Below are 19,509 nucleotides of genomic sequence, written 5' to 3'. Positions count from 1 at the left end.
TAGATTTTTAGTTAGTCTAAAGTTTGAAGCCATCGTGAAATATTTTTGCAAATTCTTTACTCATTTTCTTCATATAGACGGTCAAAGTTGAGAATCGCCGGGAAAAAAAGACCAATTTTTTTCGGAAAAAGTCCCCTGCGACGTGTGAAAGAGATATGGATGGATTATTCAGTCCTTTGCCTCGAGAAAGTTTCTGTGAAAAGGCATTTCTTATCGTCGTTTTATCTCAGGTACTTCCAAACAGGTAAAAAATTATTGATGTCTTGACCGCAATTGAGTGAAACCTGAAGCTTGCAAAATTGGAGAAGAGATACCTAGCTGTTAATTCTTAAGTCTGTTTTTATCATCTAAATCAACTTTTAAAGCATTACAAGCAAAAAAGTTTAATTAATTTACCCTTTCAAGATTAAAAAACTTGCACTGAACTGTTCTCAATTTTTTCTAAAATTGTAAGGCTATAGGCTTAGCAAAATGGGCCATTTTTTAGAGAAAACATTTTTTTCAAAAGTCGGCTTTTGATCCTCTAAATCAACTCTTTAAAGCATTTCAAGCAAAAAAGCTTAATTAATTTACCCTTTAAAACATCAAAAACTTGCTCTGAATTATCCTCATTTTTTTCCTAAAATTGTAAGGCTATATGCTTAGGAAAATAGGGCATTTTTAGAGAAAACTTTTTTTCAAAAGTCGGCTTTGAATCCTCTAAATTAACTTTTTAATGCATTTCAAGCAAAAAAGCTTAATCAATTTACCCTTTAAATATTAAAAAAATTGCACTGAACTATTTTTAATTTTTTCTAAAATTGTAAGGCTATAGGCTCGGCAAAATTGGCCATTTTTTAGAGAAAACATTTTTTTCAAAAGTCGGCTTTTGATCCTCTAAATCAACTCTTTAAAGCATTTCAAGCAAAAAAGCTTAATTAATTTACCCTTTAAAACATCAAAAACTTGCTCTGAATTATCCTCATTTTTTTCCTAAAATTGTAAGGCTATATGCTTAGGAAAATAGGGCATTTTTAGAGAAAACTTTTTTTCAAAAGTCGGCTTTGAATCCTCTAAATTAACTTTTTAATGCATTTCAAGCAAAAGAGCTTAATCAATTTACCCTTTAAATATTAAAAAAATTGCACTGAACTATTTTTAATTTTTTCTAAAATTGTAAGGCTATAGGCTCGGCAAAATTGGCCATTATTTAGAGAAAACATTTTTTTCAAAAGTCGGCTTTTGATCCTCTAAATCAACTCTTTAAAGCATTTCAAGCAAAAAAGCTTAATTAATTTACCCTTTAAAACATCAAAAACTTGCTCTGAATTATCCTCATTTTTTTCCTAAAATTGTAAGGCTATATGCTTAGGAAAATAGGGCATTTTTAGAGAAAACTTTTTTTCAAAAGTCGGCTTTGAATCCTCTAAATTAACTTTTTAATGCATTTCAAGCAAAAGAGCTTAATCAATTTACCCTTTAAATATTAAAAAAATTGCACTGAACTATTTTTAATTTTTTCTAAAATTGTAAGGCTATAGGCTCGGCAAAATTGGCCATTTTTTAGAGAAAACATTTTTTTCAAAAGTCGGCTTTTGATCCTCTAAATCAACTCTTTAAAGCATTTCAAGCAAAAAAGCTTAATTAATTTACCCTTTAAAACATCAAAAACTTGCTCTGAATTATCCTCATTTTTTTCCTAAAATTGTAAGGCTATATGCTTAGGAAAATAGGGCATTTTTAGAGAAAACTTTTTTTCAAAAGTCGGCTTTGAATCCTCTAAATTAACTTTTTAATGCATTTCAAGCAAAAAAGCTTAATCAATTTACCCTTTAAATATTAAAAAAATTGCACTGAACTATTTTTAATTTTTTCTAAAATTGTAAGGCTATAGGCTCGGCAAAATTGGCCATTTTTTAGAGAAAACATTTTTTTCAAAAGTCGGCTTTTGATCCTCTAAATCAACTCTTTAAAGCATTTCAAGCAAAAAAGCTTAATTAATTTACCCTTTAAAACATCAAAAACTTGCTCTGAATTATCCTCATTTTTTTCTTAAAATTGTAAGGCTATATGCTTAGGAAAATAGGGCATTTTTAGAGAAAACTTTTTTTCAAAAGTCGGCTTTGAATCCTCTAAATTAACTTTTTAATGCATTTCAAGCAAAAAAGCTTAATTAATTTACCCTTTAAAACATCAAAAACTTGCTCTGAATTATCCTCATTTTTTTCCTAAAATTGTAAGGCTATATGCTTAGGAAAATAGGGCATTTTTAGAGAAAACTTTTTTTCAAAAGTCGGCTTTGAATCCTCTAAATTAACTTTTTAATGCATTTCAAGCAAAAAAGCTTAATCAATTTACCCTTTAAATATTAAAAAAATTGCACTGAACTATTTTTAATTTTTTCTAAAATTGTAAGGCTATAGGCTCGCCAAAATTGGACAATTTTCAGAGAAAACATTTTTCAAAAGTCGGCTTTCAATCCTCTAAATTAACTTTTTAACGCATTTCAAGCAAAAAAGATTAATTAATTTACCCTTTAAAGATTTAAAAACTTGCACTGAACTGTTTATAATTTTTTCTAAAATTGTAAGGCTATAGGCTTAGCGAAATTGGCCATTTTTTAGAGAAAACATTTTTTCCAAATATGGATGTTTATCGTTGCAAAATTTGCAATTAAAGATGATTATCATATGAGCAGTAGAATACTTAATTGATTCTCATTTTTCAATTGAGATTTATAAAGTGAAATTAATACTCAACTTCCATAATTTTGCCGGATGGTAGTAAATAACATATGATATTATAATAAACTTCCCTTATTAAGTTTTTCTGGACCAGGCAAGATCACAGTAAACATTGTGCAATTTCCCGATGACAATATTTCTGCCGATTATCAACAGAATCACCTCAGATGATATTTTAATGCTTGGACTTCAAATAGAAAAACCCTAAAATGGAATCAATGACATCATTACCAACCTGTCTCTAGAGAATCTTTAATAAGGAACGCCCATCCAAAAATCATATTGCAGTTTAGAAGCAAAAAGGTTTTTGGGATGCCAAAGCAAAATTTCCTATGTTGAAGTATTGAGATCAATATATGAACAATTTTCTGGAGGTACAAAACTTGAAATGGCTTTCAAAAAAGCAAAGATATTACAAGATACTAAAAGTTTTTCTTCTGACACTCCTCAGAGTATAAAATGTCAGAATGATAGTCCGAAAGCCAAAATGAGAACAAGGATCCGTCAGAATAAGGGTTCAAAAGAACTTTCCTATTTTCCATCTTGTTCTTTCAGACCCTTATTCTGAAGTTTTATAGTCTGGGGAGTCTCAGGTGAAAAGGCTTTTAGTATGTTGTAAAATGTTTCGTTTTTTTTTAATGCCATAATTGGTATAACCTTTGTTTTTTACATAGCTTTGATCTTACTTCTAGTCAATGAGAGAGGCTAAACAAGGCCAAAAGGGAATTTAGGTCTTATGGAGGTAGTACCTAAATTCATTGTTTAGTTTATTGCATATACACATTTCTTCCATGCTATTGACAAAAAGATTGAAGATCTTTTTACGTTTAATTTGTAATAATCAGCGCCGTTAGAATTTTTTTTCCTCCCAATATTTGACCATTTTAAAAATTATAGAGATTTACTTTTTATGGAGAATCAAAATGATGAAAAGTTTCAATTTTTTCATAAAACAGCTTCCACTGCATATCTACATTGATTTCTAATCAATTTTGATCGTTTTGAGTCAATTTTTGAGCAAAAAATCCGCTTCTTAACTTGACCATTTTTCCAAGACTGTAGACTTACTGTTTAAGGAGAATTAACAGTAGCAAAAAGTCTTTGTATATTTGACGATTTGGCAATTATTCCAGAAGCTTTTTGCTGCAAAGCTTTTGATCGATCATCTTCTTACTCTCATGTCACAATTATCTGCAATCTTCGGCTTACATTTTCTTACTCAACAGCTCAACAATCTCGAAATCAGCAAGGCTGATTTTACATTTTAAATTTTGATGTGCTTTGTTACCCTATGCAAGTTTTTTCTCCACCTCCAGAAGACAAAAAAGCTGATCTTAGTTAAATAATCTAAAACAAAGATAATTGAAATATTTAAGAATAAACTTTTGGAAGTTTACTTTTGGACAGTCCAATTTTGAACATCTTTGTTAGCAAAAATTATTCCTTGCCATAAAAATATTTGTTTTGCTAAGACTTGTTTATTGTATTTCAATCAACAATAGCGATGCCAGAGGTATATGGTCTCTGCATTTTAACGAGAATACAAATGCAGCCAAATCTGCAAGAATGATTAAAGTAACTTTATAAAATTTAATAAACATAAAAATGAACAGTAAAAGGGTGAGCCAACGACCAAAAACAATTAAAAGTGTCTATATCGAACATTTCTTTCAGACTTTCTTAAACTTTTTCACTTATCAAAATTTGTCGAATTCTTTTTTGCATTCAATTAGTAAAATGATGAATTAAGACATAGAACGCTCATTTTCTTTATATAGACTAGTAAATATTCATAATGAAAAATTTCGGAACTTCCTGCTTGCAAGAATTGAATGTTTTTGACACCTTTGGCAATGGTTTATCATAAGATTTTTTTAAAAGCAACCTGAAAAACTTTGTGCAATAAATTATTATCTTGATATGATATCATATGAATTTCAAGATAATATTGTCTGTTTACATTTTTAATTCCTTTCATAAAATTATGAAAAATTGTATCTTTTATTGTTGTTTTGTTGTTTTGTTGTTTTGTTGCTTTGACATGTGATGTTCCTTTGGCAAAACTCGCCAGCTTTTTTGTCGATGGCATATAACATTTGATATGATTTAAAGAGAAGCTATTTTTTATTTCATTAATTTTCTTGCGTTTAATGTGAAAAGTAGTAATAATTTGACTTGAAATGTAGGAACATCATTGTTGGTACCAGTTTTCTCAACCTATTGGTGTTATCATTGTATGAACAATTATCAATTTATTATCGTGATAGCTGTTATAAAAAAGAGCCAAAATTTTAAGGGATTAACTTTGATCCTTTGTTTCTTTCGGACTCCAATCTGTGTCAATTTGCATCTTGTTTTTCAAAAAAGAGAGACTAGAAACAAACAATATTTTTGTGCACGGATTTTGTAAAATTTGAAAATCTTTGACAACACAAGCAGTAACCAAAACACCAAAGAGGGTCCAGAGTTGAAAAATATGGATTGCGAAATTGGACATTCAAAGAAGTCCCACGAGGTGTACCTCGATTGTTAGGCGAAGGTTGGATCAAAGGGTGCAAAACGTGAAGTGATTCTTACTTCTTTTCAGTACAGATATAAAAACAAAAAGATGGACTCCCAATCGATTTCTTTTCAAAACACTGATAAAACAGGGCGTTGACAACTATTAAAGATTAGGGGGTTTAAACAAGCAAAATATCATCATGCAACGTCCTTAGGCCATTAGAAATATATGTTGAGTTATTGTACAATCTTTCACGGGATCCTAAAAACAAATCCTGAAGAGTCGAGAAATATTAAGACTCCACGTCACATAAATATACAGAAAAACTGAAGGTCGCATTAAATACACTTGTCATAAATTTTGGTCATAAATTTTGGGATTTATTCTTCTTAACTTTTCTTATTCTTATTCTTAAATTTTGGGATATCATTTTTAAAATATAGGGGGTTTTATTTACTTGATTGAGTTGTTGGATTTTTGCAAATTTGAATTAAATTTAAAGGTGTATATTTCATAATGTATCGAAATTTGTGGGTAGGATTTTAAAAAATTTATGAATTTTAAGGTATGTTTTCATATTACAAAATGGCACACCCCCGTCCTCCGCCTATTGAAGTTCCCTGTGGTGTGAAGGAGATCATCATTGGCGGGTAATTTGAATGAATTTTGGCGGGAATGGCTGGTGGCTGCACGGGAGAACGGGAGACTTTTGTTTCAGAATATGGCGGGAATCTAGTACAAATTTGCATATGCTTATAAATACCTGGTTTCTTTGCTATTCAATTAGTTGGCACAAAAGAGTCGAAGATGAGGTGCTGGTGCAAAACTCTCATGTCTTCACCTTGGCCTACAACGGCATGTAAACCTAGGTAAGACCTTTTTGTCAAGTACAAGATTTAATAGTTTGTCTACTAGGCCTACTAATGTCAATTGATATTGCCATTCGCAATTATTAGGTTGTCATGCTAATCGAAATGAAGCAGGCGAAACTAATCCAATACAAAACGGTGATTCTGCTTTACTTTTTGTTGCTATATGCTTTCGATTTTTAAAACTGATTTATCGTATCGGATTCTTCGTTCCTTTTCCTCGTCCGTTTTCTTCGTTATTAAAGTATACACCGAAAGCGAATGTACAGAAGTGTTCCCATTGATAAAAATGCTTTTTTGCCTCATTTTAAGGATAATGGAGTGAACACAGAAAAACGACAAGTTAAAAGTGATTTGTTGATCCGACGTCAATCATAGCTCTTGGCGGGGAACAGGTATGAATATTTTGTTTGTTTCTTCTTTAAAAAAGAATAAATGTTAACTGAACTATTTTGAACTGTTCTTAGAGAGAAGTAATGTCGTTTTGCTGTGTTTCAAATTTCTTTCATAAACCTTCCACACAGAGGCCACACCACAAGAAGCTGTTTGTGTTAATAGACAGCCTGACATCAAATTTACTTTCATTTTGATGAGTTTTGTATTCAGATGAGTTTTCAGATAAATTTCTGTCTCCAGTTTATCAAAGACATGTTTTTTAATGAATGCTTAAGCTCATAACCAAAAAAGCAAGTCTTTTTTTTAACAAATACTCTATTGGCATTCTGGATAAAACATTTCATTTCAAACATTCACTGTCATTTTGCTTAAACATTTCATTCAAGCTATGCATGGAATTTTGTATTTATATTATGTAAGCTTTATTATATTTAAAAAGTTGAAAATGGCACAACAAAATTTTCATTATTTTAATTTTGTAATTCAACATCAGATTCACTTTACTTAATTCACCCTAAAAGCTCTTTCAACTCTCAATCCAATTCTTTTAGTTTTGTTTCCATTTTTCCAGATTCCTGTCTTCTCGAAACTTGATTATTTCTTTTTTAAATTTTCCCAGATGACTCTTATGTGTCAGTTAAAGGTGAAAGAAAAGCTAATTGGTATGTTTATTTCATAATTTATTGAAATTTTAAATTAGACATCCATTTTAAAGATTTTTTCAATATAATTTATTTTCTTGCTATTGAAAACTTTAGTTGCAAATAAAGACAAATGTTTTAGTGTTTTTAGTTACTTTACATTCTGCAAGCTTCATTTTAAGCAATTCGTTTGGAGTCAGTTTTAGTGAGATCTATTCTCAATACTTCATAATAATACTTCATTTTATATTTAATTTTATACTTGATTTCTTTCAATTAAAATAAAATGTTCGAAGTAAACTCTATTTGCCCTTTCATTTGTTGTCATTGACATGATTTGTTCAAGACTGGGAGAGAATGTCAATCAAAGCTCATAAGTTACATTTCTCTCAAGCAAACCCTTTCAGACAAGCAGGAAAACAAAACATAGATCAAATGTTTAAGATTTTTAAGCAAGCTGAGATAATCACATTTATATATAGATATTAAGAGATTAATTTATAATATATTCAAAGCTCTAAATTAATCTGAAATAAATCTCTTATATCTTTGTTTGATATCTTTGCTGTTTTGGCTAATATTAAAATAATTTTAATTTCATTTTAATTTTAAGGTCCTCAATGTTACCATTGGCAACAAATCTGCAAGGTTTGTAAACTCTGTTCTTTTGTCTAGCATTTTTAACTAATTTTTCTATATTTATGTTGTTGTCGAGACAATCGTTCTCCAAATTCAAAACTTCACTGAGCCAGGATTATATTTTTTAAAACCTTATATTACTATTGCATATACTAGGTATTTATTTTCAACATTCCATTACAACTTTTCAATCTGGTGATGCATATAATGAGAAATAAGAATTTTTTGTATCAGGGTTCTGAAAAATTTTGTGCTTGGAAATAACTTTTCATTTATTTTTTTCAAGTTTGACATGTCAAGTGTGGTGAATTCTTGTGAACTAGAGATCAGCAAGGTTTGTATTAACCCCTTTGTATGTCTAATATTTGATGAAATATCTCACTGAGTTTTAATTTCAAACACTCTTTTCTATGTGTCTACCATATATGATATAAAAAATTATCCATTCTTGAGACAATCATTCTTCATGCCAGAAACGCTGCTATGCTGAAATTTGATGTTTATTTTGAAAGGTCTTTAATTGAATTAGAGCAAGGATATGTTTTTTTATGCTGCACTGCAAATTTTTATGATGGTGATGAAAATAATGAGAAATTCACATTTTTTGTACCAGGCTTCTGCAGATTTTCTAGTCTGGAAATAACTTTCTTTCATTTCTTTTATATTTCAATATCATTTTGTCAAGTTTGGAGAAAGATGTTACTAAGGTTTGTAAATAATCATTTTTATATTTACTGAGTACATTTGATCCAAACTTTCACTGAATTTTTTTCAACGAACCTGTTTTAAAGACAATTATTTTTTCAAGTTGTCAAACTTCATTTTGTTAAAATTTAATGTTCCTTGTTAAGGTCTAAATAAGGATATATTTTCAGTTGTATGTCTGATGCATCTTTAAAATGGGAGCTTTGTTTTTTCTAAAAGATTTGGATGCTTTTTGTATATCAGAGGTTAAATTGCTTAGATATTGTAGCATACCATACTCCTCTCTTAGGGAGAAAGAAAGCTGAAACAATCATAGATCATACAAGAAAAATCTATTTGCTGTTGTCTGCTTCCTTTTAAGGCCACCCCCTCAGTTTTAAATTTCTCCATGTTTGAAAGCTTTACAGTTTGGCAAATGTGCTAATATCTTATATTTTTTTGAATTTGAGGGCTAGAATTCAAGATGTCTTGGAATTTAATGAACAAGGTGCCATCAAGGTTTGTAGACACTTGCTATGTCCTATATGTGGGCCTAGATTTAATTTTTTAAGATATTGTTTTCCTCGTCTTAACAAGACAAGAGTTTGGGAATATAGTGCAAATTCTCATATTGAGACTTAATGGGCAGATTTAAGAAATGTAAGTCTGGCAACTTCAAGATAATGTTCTTTTTTGTTAAATTACTTGAAGATTATTTTTAATTTAATTATATTTCCAAAGTCATCTGTATTACATTAAAATGTCTTTATGAAGACAAGCTAAAATGATTATTTGGTCTTTTCTGGTCTTTATCCATATTTAAATCTTTGTCTTTTCGGTTTTAGTTAATAACTCTACGTTTTTATGACAGGGTAAACTGCTTGATGTCAATAAACAATCTACTGTTTGTGAAATACACCCACAAGAAAGGCAAAGGTAGAAATGTTTATTTTATATTTTTGAATATGTAAAATATACATCTTCTCATCAAAAAATGAAACTTTGCCAATTTATCTCTAAAATATTTCAGCCACACAGTGAAACGTTTTATAACTGATTAATGTTAGAAATGATTAATGTTATGACGTATTTTGATTTGATTTGATAATATCATATTTAACCAAAATGATAATATCATATTTTAAGAACTTTTTTAAATATACTAACATCTTATCTTTTTTTAATTTGAGGGCTAGCATTTAAGATGTCCTGAAATTGAATGAATAAGGTGCCGTTAAGGTTTGTAAAAATCATTTAGAATTTTACTTACTTCATATGTCTTATCAAGACAATATTTTTGTAATATAGTGCCAATTCCCATCTAGACATTTGACAAATGATTTTCAAAATTGTGATGTTTGAGCTACAAATAGTTATGGAGAACAAGTTGTTACCATTATATTTACTCAAACTTAATGGACAGATTCAAGAAACTTGATGAACTCAATTTTCAGTGAAGTCTGGCACCTTCCAGATACTTAGCTATCTCAATTACGCTAAAATGTCTTTATACAGACAAACAAAAAAGATTATATTGTCTTTTCTTGTTTTTATCTAGATTTATTCTTTTATCTTTTTGGGTTTTTAATAACTCTTCCTTTTGTTGACAAGAGCTGGATGTCCATGAGCAATTATCTACTGTCTGTGAAGTTCATCTGCAAGACATGCAAAGGTAGAAATGTTTTCTTTATATTTTTGAATATAGAAATATATATATATATATATTACATTAGATATTTATTAACTATATTTGCTAACCAAAATCCAATAATTATAATCTACTCAAAAAATGAAACTTTGCCAATTTATTGTCAAAAGTTCTAAGGCACACTGTGAAATATTATAGAATTGATTGATGTTGGAAACAATAATCAGTCTTATATGGATCAATATATGGTTTTATATGATGGATTAATGTGACCTATATTATTTTGTTGATAAGGAACTAGTTGTTACATTAAATAAGATTATTTTTTAAAGTTTCACTGTTCTGAAAGATTTTTTGTGAAATGATTATTGATTAATGATGCATTGGAAGATAATTTCTCAAATGTATTCTGGTCATCATCTATGTAACATAAAATGTCTCTATGCAAATGTGCTTAAATATTTGAATGAAAACCTACAAATTTTCCCTGGGTTGTTTTTTCCCAATTCACTGCCTTAATTTCCCTAATCATTTGTGTTGCTTCCATTTATTGTTTGTTTAATCCTGCCTTTCTTTCTGTTGATGGATGTTCACTTTTTTCACAGGGTAAACTGCTAGTAGTCTTCTGGAAACAAAAATCTGCTGGTTGTGAAAGTCACCCCAAAATCATTCAAAGGTAAAAATATTTATTAATCTTTTTTAACATATATATATATATGTGTTGTCTGCATATTAAGAGACTTTTTCTATTGGGTGCTAAGACTTGGGGATCTTTAGTGACATATACTTTTGTATTCTATTGCTTATGCTAAAATCTATTAATATATATTCTTATGTTAATACAATACTGTGACCTATAATATTTTGTTTGTAATCGTCAGCTTAATATCATTTCATTACACTGAATAAGATATTAATTTAAGTTTTATTTTTCTGAGTCTTAAGATTTGTATAAAGTTGACTAATGCACCAGAAGATGATCTTCAAATGAGCTTAAATAGCTGATTGATGGCTTACACAATTTACTGTTGATTGTTCATTATTTGTTCCTAAATACTGCCCTAACTTTTGTAATTCTTCATATTTCTTTGATTTTATTGTTTAGGTTTCATTATGCCTCTACTTTTTGTTGATGGATATTCACATTGTTTGCAGGGCAAATGCTGGCTGTCCAGAAACAATTAGCTGCTGTTTGTGAAAGTCACCAGTTAAACTTGCAAAGGTACAGATATATATATATACACTTTTTAGATATACACTTTTCTCCCAAAAGTATTCGAACAGAAGCCAATGTTGTGTCAGTACAGGGTCAAGTAAATAAAACGGAAGAAAAGTAATTAAATAATATTTAGAAATGACAATAGAAATAAGGTCAGAATTTCAGCCAATCATGAAAAAAGTCATCATGTGCGCAATATGTTTAAAATTAAAGTCCATTAACAGCACAGAGTCAGCAAGGAATTGAACAATACAATTTTCAATGAAATTGCTAGGAACACCTTTCCAGATATCAAATGTTTTTTAAATTAACTGTTGCTGCGTTTTCGAGGAACCGGATTCGTTTCATTTTCCATAGAAAGCCAAAAAATCAACAGGATTTTCAATTACACTCAGATCTTTGAGAAAAATATCCAAAGAACAATATAACGACTTCATTAGGCCTAACGCTACCCTAGAACCTCACTGAAATTGTTCCATTAACATTAGATTGGTCGAAAAAACTTTTTCAAACCAGATCTACACTTAACTGATAAGTTATAGGTCATTCCTTGATTAATTTTCTCTAGTTTTGCTTTTTGCTGAAAAATATTTTGCTAACTTAGCCACAAGAAATGTTTTTTCGACGGGCTGGTTCTCAATTATTTTCTATTCAACTTTTAAGAATAAAACAAAATTTTCTACTTTTGAATACGATTTCTCATTAAACAGAGTTTTGAATATGATTCTTTTATTATTTTGTTAAATAGATGACGCTTTCGTTTTATTTTCCCGCCAAAATTCAATAATGATTTTTCACTTTCTTGGTGCAAATGAATTTTTAGGCCAATAATTTTTAGGCTCGACCGTTCGAATTATTTTTGGAGGAGAGTGTATATTCTTTTATCGTGTTATCAATATCAATGCCATGTGATATGTCGAGACTTGGTAACTGGGTATCACAGAACGAAATATTCATTTTGATAGCATTATCACTTATAACATTATTTCTAATTAACTGTTACAAAATGTCGATTAGAGGTTAGTGAAAGTTCAAAAATGGATATGAAAAAAAATTATGGAGGTAATTTAATGATAAAAAAAATTCAACTTTGGATTAATTGCCTACGCTGAATGTAAACACAAAATCGTCAGTTTGAATTGATCACAGCTATAAACTTTACGCAATGGAATCTGATTGGCTTTGATCGTTATTGACAAATTTTTATTCAGTGTTAAGAAAATTTTTTCTTCGCTCATCAAGTTATAATATGAATAAGTTTTTTTCGCAAACTTTTCAAATTTTTTAAAAAGGTTCATTTTTCACCAAAAATGAATCAAAATGGTCTACCCATTTTCTTACTAATAAAGAGTAATAATTCCAAAAATTGCATAATTTTTGTGGCATTTGAAGCGGGTTCTAAAGATGGATTCACGAAGAAATCTTTGGCATCATAAACAAACAGTCCTTCTTTTCTAAGACTTTTTCATTATAGATTTTTATCAAAAATTTCATTTGAGTTGACTTTTTATTGAATTCAGGTTTTTGGGGCACTCAAACTTTAACAAGTTATGAATATCTGATGAATTAGTTTTAGCTCTCATTTAGTAAATGTATGTTTCAACACTCTGAGCACAATTTGACTGAGATTTATGTATGCGTTCAAAGTTTTAAAAGAAAAACTATTACGCAAAAATGTTTTTTCATACCACGTCATTTAGGAAGTGAGAAGTAGGCAAAGAATGAAGTCGTTTATCATTTTCCAACCTTTCCAAAATTTGAGTATTAAAACGTTTCTTAAGATCAGATTGCAAGACTTTACTCTCTATTCCAATTTATTAAAATATTACGGTTGGAAACTGCAAAATATTCTGTTTTTAAAATCGTTTAATTGCAGATAAACTTTGGAAAAAATTGCGCTAAAGAGTCAACAACGATTCTACGTCAAATCTTATCTAAATTCCTTAAATTTGCCTATTTTTATGGACCATTTAATCACATTTCAGAATCACATTTATTGTTTTTATTGAGTTCAGCACATGCGAAATTTTTTAACCTTGAGAAAGAGCTGTTAATTCTTTATCATTCTTGGTTACTGGCAATGTCCAATGCTGAATTTCTGCTTTCTTTTTAATTTAGATGTTGGCGAAAAGAGAGCAAATGCGAGGAAGAAGCAACCCAATCAATTAAACGAAGATGATGCCAAATGTTTTCTGCATAATTTCATTTAGACTTAACAGCCAAAAGGCTAAAGTCATTTAGAAACTAGGTTAGAAAATTATTTGATTGTTGAATATAAAATTTTTTTCTGTTGGTATGTCTCTCGTTATTTCTTTATTTGTCTCTTTGACTTGGGCTGATATTCGTGAGCGGAATTTCGCAAGGTTTTAAATGCAGTTCAAAATTCTAAATAAAAAGTAATATATATATAAATAGAATATAAAAAATAAAAAGATTGATAATGGTCACTTTGCGTGTTGTCCGCTTCAAAATTTGAAATGCTGGATTCATGCGTACCAAAGTCTCATCCACATTACTTTCCACTTTCAGAAATTCATCATCATGAACCGTGGTCCACATGTAGAAAAGCAAAGAATCGTTAATCGGACGGAAACCTTCCAAATCGCTAGCCAGTTTCAAAAACATGCCCAGAGAAGGCTTTAAGGTGCGTAAGTATGCCTTTTTTTCTTCCTTTCTAAATTGGATTTCCTGCTTTTTTTCAGAGGGGGGCAGGTAAGTATGCGGCGGCGCGGGATGCCCCACTAACTTGAACTGAGTCTCGACTCAGTTGAGGTTAGTAGGAAACTGTTTTCCCGGCTTAACCGGCGTAAAACAGTTTCCTCTTCAATCGTTTGCAATTGCTTACAGCCTCGGCTGCAATTGCTAGCCTAGCCACCCAGCTCCCCGGTCCTGGCCCCCCCCATCCCCCGGTCCGCAGGGGGGATGGGGTGGGGCCAGGGCCGGGGAGCTGGGTCGGCCGGCCGGCGGCTGTGGCCGTGGCCGTGAGCGGTCGCACACGTGCGACGGGGGTAGGGTGGGGGCAGGGGGGTAGGGGCGGGGGGGGGGGGGTAGGGGGAGGGGTTTTTTTTCATTCGTTGCTTGTTTAATCTTTCTTTCTTTTTGTTTTTGTAGGCTCTGATGAAACAACAAGATTGACAGGGAACTGAGGAGGTCCTATTATTTTTTTAGGTCTTTGAAGACTTTGAAGAGGACTTTGAAGAAGCAGAAAGACGTTTTGGTCCCCTCTGCAGTTTTGCAAAGAACAAGAAGCAGCAAAAAGACGTCAAATTGAGATCCAGCTACCAGCAAAAGACGAGAAAGTTGTCGTGCTAGACTTTGGAAACTACTTGCAAAAGAGAACAAGAAAAGGCATTTGTCCAGGTGCCCCAGAACAATTTGTATTGATAATAGCGGGACATTTCTTTTAGTGTAAATTACTGTAAATGTATTTTTGGTACATGTTTCTGGTTCTTCTGGAGAATTATTGCAGCATTTCAAGCACAGACAATTCTTGTAGTGTAATTTGTTTTAATGTTTGGCCTTTTTCCAATGGTCAGCATCTCAACTGTTTTTTTTGCTAGAAAACCACATGTTTATCTGGAAAAAACGATCGAGCAGCATTTCGAGCACATGTGATATGCCTATAAAATTAGAACTTTAGAACTTTTTCCAATTTTCTTCTAGAGAGTTATTGCAGCGATTCTTGTAGAGTAAATTATTTTGATGTTTGTTATTACGTAGAACTTGTTTTTTAAATCACATGTCTCCAAGACTTCTTCAGGAGAGTTACTGCAACAAGAAATGGCAGAAGAGCATATCACGTACATCTTAGAACTTATAGGCTTGTAGGCTTTTTGGAAATCGCTGTTTATCTTGTAGGCCATGTTTATCTTGTAGGCCATGTTTATCTTGTAGGCCATGTTTTTCTGAGTCTTATTTTTTGCGTCTCTCTCTCGTATACTTAAACAAAAACACAACATTTCCGTCTCTCTCTCGTATAATTAAACAAAAACACAACATTTGCGTCTCTCTCTCGTATACTTGAACAAAAACACAACATTTGCGTCTCTCTCTCGTATACTTGAACAAAAACACAACATTTGCGTCTCTCTCTCGTATAATTGAACAAAAACACAACATTTGCGTCTCTCTCTCGTATACTTGAACAAAAACACAACATTTGCGTCTCTCTCTCGTATACTTGAACAAAAACACAACATTTGCGTCTCTCTCTCTCTCGTACGTAAACAAAAACACAACATTCCAACAACAACAATCCACAGCATGACCTCTAACAATAATACCCATTATACTCCTCTAACATATCAACACTCTTCCCATTACATAATAATTCTCCAACTCCTCCTCCTCCTCTCCAATACTCCTTTGACACTTCTCCTTTGAAGAAACGTCACTTATCTTGTCTTATATTTCTGAGTCTTATATTTTGTGTGTCTCTCTCTCGTATACTTAAACAAAAACACAACATTCCAACAACAACAATCCACAGCATGACCTCTAACAAAAATACCCATTATACTCCTCTAACATATCAACACTCTTCCCATTACATAATAATTCTCCAATTCTCCTCTCCAAGATACTTCTCCTTTGAGGAAACGTCACTTATCTTGTCTTATATTTCTGAGTCTTATATCTTGTCGTATACTTAAACAAAAACACACATGACACTCCTCTCATTCCTGGAAATAATGGCTCGCTCTTCCCTTGACATAACACTCCTTCCATTGACATAATTTTCCAACTCCTCCTCTCCAAGACTCCTTTGACACTTCTCCTTTGAGACACTTTTCTTTCTTCTTTGAGGCACCACTCCTTCTCCCATGAGACAACCCTTCCATCAGACAACACTTATCCTTCCAAGAAACGGACAGCCGCCTTCCCCACGAAACGATACTTCTCCTCTCATGCGATGCTAGTCCTCCTCTCTTGAGACGATACACCTCCTCCCATGGGACGATTCTCTTCATCCCATGAGACGATGGTCCTCCTCCCATGGGACGATACTCCTCCTCCCATGAGACGCTAGTCCTCCTCTCTTGAGACGATACTCCTCCTCCCATGAGACGTTGGTCCTCCTCCTATGGGAATATAGTCCTCCTCCCTTGGGACGATACTCCTCCTCCCATGAGACGCTGGTCCTCCTCCCATGGGAATATAGTCCTCCTCCTTGGGACGATACTCCTCCTCCTCTCCTCCTCCCTTGAAATTTTTTTATTTTATGAGGATTTTTTATTTTATGAGGATTTTTTTATTTAAGGAGGATTTTTTTTATTTTAGGAGGATTTTTTTTTATTTTAGGAGGATTTTTTTTTATTTTAGAAGGATTTTTTTCTATTTTAGGAGGATTTTTTTTATTTTAGGAGGATTTTTTTTATTTTAGGAGGATTTTTTTTAATTTTAGGAGGATTTTTTTTATTTTAGGAGGATTTTTTTTTATTTTAGGAGGATTTTTTTTAATTTTAGGAGGATTTTTTTTTATTTTAGGAGGATTTTTTTTTATTTTAGGAGGATTTTTTTTTATTTTAGGAGGATTTTTTTTTATTTTAGGAGGATTTTTTTTTATTTTAGGAGGATTTTTTTTTATTTTAGAAGGATTTTTTTTTAATTCAGGAGGATTTTTTATAAGGGACGATTCTCCTCCTCCTTCCTTGAGATTTTTTATTTTAAGAAGATTTGTTTATTCTAGGAGGATTTTTTTATTATGCGATAGTCCTCCTCCTCCTTGTTGGTCCAACTCCTTTTTTATATTGAGTTTATTTGAGAAAGAAACTCAAAATTTTACGTTTTAAAGGAATAATTTTTTGTTTTTTAAAGATTGGTTTTTCAAAGGGAGATTTTTTGCTATCAAAAGGGAGATTTTTCGTGTTGTTTGTTTGTTGTTTTAAACTAAAATGTTGTTTTTTGTTTTGATGTTGTTTTAGACTCAGTCTTGTATTGCCTAAGTCTAAGTCTCGTGTTAGTCTTGTGTTGTTCTAGTCTCGTGTTAGTCTGCTATTGCCTAAGTCTTGGTCTGTCTAAGTCTTGTGTTGTCTAAGTCTCTTGTTAGTCTTGTATTGCCTAAGTCTCATTTTAGTCTGCTGTTGCCTAAGTCTTGGTCTGTCTAAGTCACGTGTTAGTCTTGTGTGGCCTAAGTCTTTGTCTGTCTAAGTCTTGTGTTGTGTGTTAGTACGAGAGGGAGACACAAAAAAACAATGTACTTTGCGTGTTGAGTCAAAACAATTTATTGACAACAGCAATAAAATATATAATTGGGCTCAGTGAAAAACTCTTCATAAGAACCTGATATAATCTAAGTATAATTATGAGGTGTCCCTATCTTAGTGAGATATCCAACTTTACGCAAATTACATGTGCCTGAAATGCTGTTCGTGGTTCTTGTTCCTGCTCTGGATGAAGTGGTCTGGCTGGTCTGGATGTAGTGATCTGGAAAATCGCTTAGTGGTCTGGATGTAGTGGTGTTTCGCTTTTGCTGCTCCTTTTTCTTTGCAAAACGGCAGTGGTCTGGAAAATCGCTTAGAAGTCTTGATGTAGTGGTGTTTTGCTTTTGCTACTCCTTTTCCTTTGCAAAACGGCAGTGGTCTGGAAAATCGCTTAGAAGTCTTGATGTGGTGGTGTTTCGCTTTTGCTGTTCCTTTTTCTCTGCAAAACGGCAGTGGAACCAAAGTGTCTTTCTGCTTCTTCAAATTTCTGCTCTTTCTTCCAAATCTAAAAAAATAAAAGGACCTCCTCAGTTCCATGTCAATCTTGTTGTCATCATTGTCACCATGTCAATCATCATCACAGTCTGAAAAATACTAAAAGAAAGAAACAACCAACAACAAGCAAAAAATGAAAAGAAAGAAAAAAGCGTGGCTGCGCAGCGACCGCTGACCTTTTGGGCTAGCAGCCGCTGCGCAAAATTTGGCCCCACCCTCCCCCCGTCGCACGTGGGCCGCCACTCACAGCCACAGCTGCCGTCTCGCCTCCGAGCTCCCCGGCCCTGGCCCCGCCCCATCCCCCCTACGGACCGGGGGATGGGGTGGGGCCAGGACCGGGGAGCTGGGAGGCTAGGCTCGCACTTGCGGCCGACTGTTGTAGTTGCACACGATTGAAGAGGAAACTGTTTTACTCCGGTTGAATCACGCCGTGTGATCCAAGCCGGGAAAACAGTTTCCTACTAACCCGAACCAACCAGTTCAGGTTAGTGGGGTTTCCCGAAATGGCGCCGCGACGCATACTTACCTGCCCCCCTCTGAAAAAAAGCAGGAAATCCAATTTAGAAAGGAAGAAAAAAAGGCATACTTACGCACCTTAAAGCCTTTTCTGTGCATGTTTTTGAAACTGGCTAGCGATTTGAGAGGTTTCCGTCGGGTTAACGATTCTTTTGCTTTTCTACATGTGGACCACGGTTCATGATGATGAATTTCTGAAAGTGGAAAGTGATGTGGGTGAGACTTCGGCACGCATAAATGCAGCATTTAAAATTTTGAAAGGCATTTCATAAAAATGCCTATATGTAGCGGACAACCCGTGTATAGTAGCGAGCGCAAGTGATCATTATCAATCTATTTAACTTTTATATTTTATTTAGATATATATTACTTTTTAATTAGAATCTTGAACTGCATTTAAAACCTATTTCGAAGTACCGCTCACGAAGATCAGCCCAAGTAAAAGAGACAAATACAGAAATTACGAGAGATATGCCAACAGGAAAAAGACTTTAAATTCAACAATCAAATAATTTTCTAACCTAGGTTCTAAATGACTACAGCCTTTTGGCTTAAGTGAAATTATGCAGAAAACATTTGGCATCATCTTCGTTTGATTGACTGGGTTGCTTCTTCATCGTATTTGCTCTTCTTTTCGCCAACATCTAAATTATAACACAGAAAATCAGCCATCGATAAAAGGAATGTAAGGCTATCAGCAATCAAGAGTGAATTGAAATTGAAGAAAGTAGTTTTCAAAAGAATAAAAGTTCGTACATTAAATAAAACAGTAATTGTGAAACTACAATTTAACATTTTGTGTTAAGATAGACAAAACGATGGAATTTAGAAAAGTTGCAACTATATTCTACACTTGAGTGTTTATAGAATCCTTGGAAATTGTAAAGTCGCATGGATTTTGAAATTTTTCATGGTTTACGTACGCAACACAATGAATGGTCACCTAGAAGCTTGTCTTCTGATTCGTTATATT

General features: G+C 32.5%; 1 protein-coding gene across 6 annotated transcripts in view; it reads left to right on the top strand.

The window, feature by feature from the left end:
- LOC135685412 (polyphosphoinositide phosphatase) overlaps positions 1-15,190 on the top strand; it is a 114,131-nt gene extending 98,941 nt beyond the window's left edge. For 3 of the 6 annotated variants that reach the window (XM_089112644.1, XM_089112643.1, XM_089112639.1), the window contains 15 exons: positions 78-6,095; positions 6,408-6,490; positions 7,111-7,153; positions 7,746-7,780; positions 8,058-8,105; positions 8,457-8,478; positions 8,926-8,974; positions 9,327-9,391; positions 9,646-9,694; positions 10,067-10,127; positions 10,709-10,779; positions 11,259-11,325; positions 13,441-13,570; positions 13,852-13,966; positions 14,491-15,190. The gene's annotated coding sequence lies outside the window, so the exon portion shown is untranslated. The remainder of the gene's footprint in view (positions 1-77; positions 6,096-6,407; positions 6,491-7,110; positions 7,154-7,745; positions 7,781-8,057; positions 8,106-8,456; positions 8,479-8,925; positions 8,975-9,326; positions 9,392-9,645; positions 9,695-10,066; positions 10,128-10,708; positions 10,780-11,258; positions 11,326-13,440; positions 13,571-13,851; positions 13,967-14,490) is intronic. The other 3 variants (XM_089112641.1, XM_089112640.1, XM_089112642.1) reach the window with 3 other exon arrangements.
- The last annotated feature ends 4,319 nt before the right edge of the window (positions 15,191-19,509 follow it).

This window comes from Rhopilema esculentum, chromosome 15, assembly GCF_057945365.1.
Source record: "Rhopilema esculentum isolate cy_ngs chromosome 15, ASM5794536v1, whole genome shotgun sequence".
NCBI lineage: Eukaryota > Metazoa > Cnidaria > Scyphozoa > Rhizostomeae > Rhizostomatidae > Rhopilema > Rhopilema esculentum.
The sequence above is the reverse complement of the archived record's forward strand: the minus strand, read 5'-3'. Positions and strand labels throughout refer to the sequence as shown.